The following is a 6,517-nucleotide window of genomic DNA, read 5'->3' as shown; positions in this document are numbered from 1 at the left end:
TCAGTGAGGGGATACACATGATGTTATCGCGTGATCATCATATCCATATCTGCCCTTTTCCACCCCATTAAGGTATTAAAGCGCGGAATGGTCTTGTTTACTTATTGTATGCTATTACTCGTCCCAATCTTATCAGTCCCAGAGGTATTTAAGACTACTAATCCTAAAAGGGAGGGATATTAGGCTTATTTGTAGTTTCAAAGGCAGAATTCTAAGGCGACATACAAAAACATTAATAGCAAGTTGGGGAGGAGCACATAACAAGTAAAAAAGTCTCAGATATACCTCCTTCAATCAAAGAAGCACGTAGTTATAATGACTTACACATACTGTTTAGGGTCTGATTAAGAACTTAAAAGCTGAGGCAGACTGATTTATTACATAATTCAGATAAGAAACCTGAATCAGGCCTGCCCGCTGGTTGTAATTAATAAAAACAAATTCTATTTGTAATTTTCACCCTAAAGCTTGCCTAAGTGTTGGACAAGGATCCTATAAACATGGTGTCTAATGAATTCAGAAAGCATTGAAATAAATTGAATGCGTACTGGTTAAGAAAGATTGCTAGATTATTAAAGAAAGACAAGTTTTTAGCAAAAGGGTTATAAGTTCTACAGATGATGACATGTCGTTATTACTGGTTTTAGCCTTATAAGTGAATGAAGCAATTCAGATTCGATTAATAATTCCTATAGACATGTTTTCTATGCGTTGTCGATTTTAAAACCTTTTATAGACATGGTAAAGAATCTAGAAGCCTTATAGACATGATATCTAGATGCTGAATTTTTGTTTAAGACCTATGAACATGATTGCTAGATGAAGAATGGATATACGGGATTTAGAAGGACATATAGGCATATTTCTCTATATACATATGCAGAATTCAGATTTTCAGGTACTTATGGGCATGATTTCTATATGAGAGCATGCAGAGTTCAGAAATACTTATAGACATGGCATCTATCAGAATACCTATAGGCAGGATATCTATGTGAGAATGCAGAATTTCAAAAATACCTATAGGCAGGATATCTATGTGAGAATGCAGAATTTCAAAAATACCTATAGGCAGGATATATACCCCTTAGCATACATAGTTACCCCTCCTTTTTTCACTAGCCATCCCTAAGAAATTATTATAAATTATTACAGCCCAGAAAAAAAAGTAAAAGAATACATCAGAAAATTGAAAAGTACAACCAAGGAGAGCCTGATTTTGGCTTCATTTCTAAAATATGAGGTAAACCAACTCCAAGAGATCATGATCTGAAGCCTTTCTCCCATTTGGATGTGTCAAAGTTCCCTAAGAGCCTCAAAGGGGACTCCTGGCAATGCTCACACCCAAATACATTATCAGATTATGACAAGTGCAGTGCAAAAAGGCCAGCCCTCAAGTCTCCAAGTTCTGAGAGAGCTCAATGTCCCAAGGCAAGGCTCACAAGAGGGGGCAGAACTTAAGGACTAAGAGAGTGTGCAGGTGCAGAAACAGAATTCTGAAAGGGGGAAAGGGAAAAGGAAACAGCTATAAATAATTACACATAGGGGTACAGGGGGAATAGGGAAGTTGAAAAGACTAGGCAGGCTGTGGGTATACCCAGTAATGGAGAGTGCTGATACACCTAGAAGCCTACTAGAATAAATTATTAGAGGCTAGGATCCCGAGGGATCAAGTTTAGTTCATGGACAATAATTTGAATATTGTCATGCCTTAAACCATAGCTTAAACACATAGGGGGCAGGGGTTTTGGGATTCATAATAGGAGCAGGTGGAAAGAAATCAGCATGCTAATTCAAGTACAGAAACAGTAAGTAGACATGGATATAAAAGTAGTAAATAAACACATTATTGTAGTGCTAAAGCTTAAATCGGGACATACCAGTTTCAAAAAAACAAGTAGAGAAAAGCAGTAGGTCTTGTAAATAGGCCACAGTGCAAACAAGAGAGAATACTATTGTGTATGAATGTGAGTTCAGAAAGATTGTGAATGAGTGATGGTGTGTTTGTGAAAGAGTCGTGCATTTATAGTGTGAAAATTAGGCAGAAATAAGGCTAGGAAACAGTTAAGGAACTGATTATCAATTAAGAATCAATCACACGAGACTTCCTTTAATTAAGAAATTCAGATTCAAACGGGAAAACTACTTAAGGGAAGAAGTCCAATAAACCTTTTGTCCAAAGCATGCAATTAGGGGCAAATACATGAAAAGTTATTTAAGGGACAGAATTTTGAAATACACAGTTGTACAAATAAGGTAAGAAAATCAATTAGTAGCCAGTAAATCCAGAGTCAGAGATTTTGTAATTATTGGTCTATGAATGAACCAAGTCAAAAAAGCTGAGAAACGTTTTAATTTAAGTCGAATCACAGGGAAATCAGCAAACAATGGAAAGAAATCAATCAGACCTATTAAGAAAGAAGTCTGAAACTAATCAAGATTTGAAAGCCATTTTAGAGGGAAGTTCATCACATATAAAGAGCATATAGATATGTTAAGCTGAAAGAAGATGTCGTATCATTGCAAAATCAGTAGATAATGGGCTACAGGTGCATGGTTGTCACATAGGTTAGCAATGTAGAAGAGAAGTAGCAAAAAGATCCATGGTAAAGCAAAAGTCAGAATCATATGAAAAACAAGGATTTCAAACTCAGTTCAGAGACTCAAAACTGGTCTGAAAGAGTTTAGGGTTTTTGAAATAAAACCAGTTCAGGCAAATCACATAGACAATGGTTTCCAAACTAGGACGAACCCCAAATTCTAGGGTTTCTACCATCAATCGAGTACTGAGATGAGAGGACAAGTAATTGAGTCGGAACAAGTTCAGAGGTCTCAGAAAAGAACTGAAACCTTTAACATGTTCCTTTCAGCAATATAAACTTATGAGAAACATGGCAGAAGAGTAGCATACGAAACATAGCAGAAGAGTTCAAAGAAAACATGGTAGAAGAAACTAATACGACACATACTGGAGAAACTGATAAGAATAGTAGGAGAAACACATTAAGACATATTAGAAGAAACTTAACTAGAACATAGTGTAGGAACTTAATAAGACACACTCAAGAACACAGTAGAGGAACATACAGTAGAAGAAACACACAAGAATCACAGTAGAGGAAAATACAGTAGAAGAAACATACGAGAATCACAGTAGAGGAAAATATAGTAGAAGAAACACACAAAAGAAAGAGAAAATCAGAGAAACATCTAAATATTTTAGAAAAACCCTAGATCAGAAAAACAGATGGTTTCAAAAGTAGTTTTTTGAAAGAAAAACCAGAAAATCGTTTAAAAACTTATGGAAAGCATAGATTTGGAATAGATCTAAAGAGTTCAGAAAAACCTCAAAGCTGGGGTTTTTAGAGGAACCCAAACGGTGAGAAAGGCTTGGATCTAAACAGAAGGAGTCGTAACCAGGCTTAAAACAGACATAACTTGCCGGAGCAGGGCCGTAAAGCTTGAATCAACAGAGGTCTGGACCCAAATCTTCGTGATCGAGTCATGAAGTTTCAGTTAACCAAACCTGAGGAGCCATAGGTGGCTTGGTGGGTGGTGAGACCACCATAGACTTAGGTTAGAAGGTGGCCGGAGGAGATGAACAGAACTCATCGGAGAGGAGAGGGGAGGGAAGTTCTAGAGAGAATCAGAAGTGGAGAGATAGAGACGGGTGAGGAATGCGAGGGGTATTGGGGGGGTCGTTCGGTTAAGAAAGGTAAGGGCGGATCTAGACCGTTGATCAAAATTGATCAACGGCCAAGATTTGATCCGGGTTGGGTCGGGTAGTTTTAGGATTAGGCTTGGGTCGGGTTTTACCTAAAATTGGGCTGAAATTGGGGTCCAATTAGGGGTCAGATTTTAGGCTAAAATTGAAACGGATTGGCTATTATTTAAATAGCTAGTTTTTCCCTTTTAAAAATTAAAAGAAATAATAAATTAATTTCTGGAAATAAATTAAAAGCATAAAAATGATTTATAATACATAATTATCAATTTAAAAATATAAAATCTCATTTTATGAATATGAAACGAATTTAAACCCTAAAAAAAGGCTAATATTGCAATCATGCAATTCTATCCTTTAAAATACCAAATAAATTTGTAAAAAAATGTGTAAAAAATAAATTAGCTATATTTTAATATAAACATGAGACTCCAATAAATGAATCACCAAAAATAATAATTTTGGGATAATTATTGGGTTTTTCTTGATAAAATAGGGCAGTAAATTGATTTAAAAATCTTTGAAAAATTAAGAAAAAAATGTAGCCCTGGGGTTTACTTATATATGCATATACATGCTATTTGAAAGGTATTTTGCATATAAAAAATACAGGAGAAAATTGGGTATCAACAATGTGTAGCCTTTCACTACAAACCTAGCTTTAAACCTTTCAATGGTTCTATTTCACTTTGTAAACCCACCTGCATCCAATTGCCTTCTTCCCAAGAGGTAGTGATACTAGGTCTCATGTGTTGTTGGCATAAAGAGCTTCAAATTCCTGAACCATAGCTTCTTGCTAAGCAGGATTGATGGAAGCCTCCTCTAAAGAAGAAGGTTCACTATCATTGCATATGCTACTTACCAAAGATTGACTATTATGAACTAGAGTATTAGCAGAAATATAGTGATGTTTTGAAAATAGTGCATTCAGAGAGAAGTCAGAATGTTGAAGTGCAGCTGTTTATTTATGTAAGGCAGGTTGATGCACAGAATATATGTAATCTTTCAGGTATGCAGGTGTTTTATGTTCTCTTAGTGACCTTTTCAAAAGTGGAGTTGGGCCAGGTGTGTGCTATGTTGAAGGTGAATTGTAGATGTGTGGGATGGAGGTATTCTGCATTGGTGATGAGTCTGCAGTGACAGGTGCAGGTGAAAAGTGTAAATGATCAGAGGGAGAAGAGGCATTAGGGGAAGGTGACATAACATTGGGTGTATTGCATGCATTCCTTTGATCACTCATAGTTCCTTCTGAGAATGGCTCTGTGTTGGTATCAACCGTGGTACTGAGAGGAAGTGAATGAAGAGTTGAAGGAAAAGAGGAAGATTTGAAACTGAAAGTGAAGGGGAAAACAAATTCATGAAACACTACATCTCTGGAAATGTGGATTCTTTTGGTAGCTAAACTCAGCACTTTGTAACCTTTTGTGCCAAAGGGATAGCCCATAAAGACATGTGGTGTTGTCCTCGGTTCAAACTTATCTCTATAGATCTTCGGTATTGTTGGGAAACATAGGCAACCAAAGCTTCTCAATTGAGAGTAATCTGGTTTCCTATTGTACAATACTTCAAAAGGAGACTTATTTTTGAGATAGGTGGTAGACAGTCTATTTATGATGTAGGTTGCTGTCAGAATACATTTCCCCCAGTACTTCAAAGGCAATTTGGACTGAAATAATAAGGCCCTGGCTGTTTCAAGAAGGTATATGTGTTTCCTCTCTACTACCTCATTCTATTGGGGGTATATGGGCAACTCTTTTGGTGAATGATCCCTTTTGATTGAAAGAACAATGCAGCTTCAGTGTAAACAAATTCCAGTCCATTATCAGACCTTATGGACTTGATGGAGGTCTTAAATTAGTTTTCAACTAAGGAAACAAAGACTTTGATAGTCTGGAGGGCATTGCTTTTACATGTTAACAGGTGAGTCCAAGTGGACCTACTAAAATCAGCAACCATAGTAATAAAGTATTTTTACTTGTCATGTGTACACTCATGGTAAGGGCCCCACAGGTCCACATGTAAGAGTTCAAAAATTTTGTTTGAAGTGCTAGTCCTTTGGGGAAAGGGAAGCCTACCCTGTCTAGCCATAGGGCAAATTGAACAATTAAAAAGTTGTCTAGAAGATAAAGAAACTGGTATAGAAGTTATTCCCCTCATTTTCACAAAAGGTACATGTCCTAGCCTGTTATGCCATAGAAGGTTAACATCATTGGCTTGAAATATGCAGGAGTTGGAGACAGAACAATGAGTCTTATTATTCAGAGATGGATTATTTACAATTGGACATTGATGTCTCAAGGGTGACCTATTTACAGATGCATGAGGATGTAGGTCGTTCAAGAAATGACTATTTACATCATAAGAATGAGTAGAAGAACAAACAACAGCTTTGCTAGTCAGACTTTTATTTCTTAGACAATGAGAGCACAGCAGGTACAACCCATCATTGACTTTACCAATCTCTAGAGGCCTCTTCAGTGAAGGGGCCTACAGAAGACAAGTATTGTCAATGAAAGAAGTCATACCTCTTAGGTGTTTACTTAACCAATATACAGAAATAAGGTTGAATTTAAATAAAGGAATGTGAAGAACTTTATACCGAGTGACCTCAGGTGCAAGTTTTACATTTCCAATTTCTGTCACCTTTACTTTATAGCCATTTGGTAAAACAACTAAAAGGCTATAAAGCAAGGTTACAATGTCAGACGGTAGGGATTTGTTAAAGGTGATGTGGTTTGAGGCTCCTGAATCTAGTATCCATGTGTCAATCTTTGATTCAAAGCATCTATAAGA

Source organism: Nicotiana tabacum, chromosome 1 (assembly GCF_000715075.1).
Source record: "Nicotiana tabacum cultivar K326 chromosome 1, ASM71507v2, whole genome shotgun sequence".
Lineage (NCBI taxonomy): Eukaryota > Viridiplantae > Streptophyta > Magnoliopsida > Solanales > Solanaceae > Nicotiana > Nicotiana tabacum.
Note: the sequence above shows the minus strand (reverse complement) of the source record.